Genomic DNA, 1,921 nt, shown 5'->3' on the forward strand with positions numbered 1-1,921 from the left:
TAAAAATACATTGATGTTACCATGCTAATACTAATGGGTCATTTAAAATGACATATGATACGGTACTTGATTGTGCTGCACGAGTAATGAAAAGTGTTATTTTAACTTGAGTTACATACTGTGGCAATTTTTATTTTTTATTTAGGTCTGGGTTTTGCATAATTACCTAGGCCTACTAACTACGTTTTCTGGGGAAACAGAGAGTCTGGGGGAACAGAGAGTCTGGGGGAAAGCAGAGAGTCTGGGGGAAAGCAGAGAGAGAGAGTAAGGAAATTAAAGCGCGTTTCTTCATTAAATGAAACAGGGTGACAGTTATTTTCAAATTAAGAGAAGAGCTGAGAATAGGCAGCTCTAAAATACTGGATGCCATCAGACCTGCGAAAATGGCAGAGCACCAATGAATGTATAAATGAGGCCAAGCCTAGTTATTAATATTAGGCATAGTAATCTGCAGGTTCTTGACTATACATGGCTAGACCAATTATTATTATTTATTATTATTATTATTATTAATTATTATGTTAGTAAAACCAACTTGTAGGCCTACCGTAAGTGGAACTTCGACAATGGAGGAGATAACAATTAAAAAATCGACGTTAAGGATAAATAACACAAAAGATATTCCCCTTGGGCTAGTTATTAATTATAGTCCTAGTAAATAGTATTACAAGGCTTAGGCCAAGGTAATTAATGCTGAAATTATTATTATTATTATTATTATTTAACATGAATTGTACATTACAAGGATAGTTTGGCCAAGTTCAATAACGCCGGAATGGTATATTTTATTTATTTAATAATATTTCTCTTATGCACTCTATTTTTTATTTTATGTTTCAATTTTTTCCATTTTTTTCCCCAAAAATTTTAATCAACGTCTGTATGTGAAGCGTGACTGTTGGTATCAGCCTAGGACCCTATGGACCTAGGCCTATAAGGAGGGGCCTAGGTAGGACGAACTCATAGTCTGTACTTAGGCCTATAGTTTATCCTCTTTCTTTCTAGCCTTTGGACTGTACAGATCTACACTTTATAAAAGGGGGTACTAGCTGTTGTTGTTGTTGTTGATATTATACTAACATGTAATAACATCCAAGAAGGTCACAGTTATGTTACACACGTACATCCCATAAATCCGTAAGTGAGAATATTTTTTTATTTATTGATCTCTGTGCTAAATATTACAGTTTAGTTGGGTGTTTAAAACATTTTTTTTTCGACCCACAAGTATTTTAATTTGCAACAAAATAGTGCTCTTAACTTTACTGCAACATTGCATATAAGTCTTTTTCTGATATATCCCAACCATAATTTCCACAACATTCATGAAAATTTGAATATGAAAGATATTCTGATTTTTTTTTTTATTGATTAAATTGATATATTACAGCGTTATTGTGATGGATGATTCTTTTTTCCAAATGGCAATATGTATTATTAGATAATAATTATAATTTTATACAATAAATAATTAATAATAGTTTTGAAACTAACATTAAATGTTTAATGTGTATGTTGAAGATCTGTTTTATCAGCATTTTTACAAAATAGAAACATGTTTTATAGATGTCCCAAGAAATGGAATTTATACCAAAGGATCCTTCCTATTACAACCCTTATAAGAAGACAACCCCTGAGGTAGGTGTTTCATCTTAATTTATTTTATCTCATTTTTATTTTTTCAAACAATAACAATACAAAATTAGAACCAAAAACCAGAGATGGAATAAACAATAAGTAATCTAAATTACTATATAATTTTTCCCTGCTGATTTAAGGAAAAATACATTAAATAAATATATCTGTGTTCTATAAATGTTAAAAAGGAGCAAAATAAATTTTCATTGTCTGCTGAATATTTTAAGAACAATGGATATTTTTAGCAAGCCATAGCATTGTTGGAAATGTAGCACCTTAACTT

Source organism: Anneissia japonica, unplaced genomic scaffold (genome assembly GCF_011630105.1).
Source record: "Anneissia japonica isolate Jap-2015-1 unplaced genomic scaffold, ASM1163010v1 scaffold287971_len35004_cov133, whole genome shotgun sequence".
Taxonomy (NCBI): Eukaryota; Metazoa; Echinodermata; class Crinoidea; order Comatulida; family Comatulidae; genus Anneissia; species Anneissia japonica.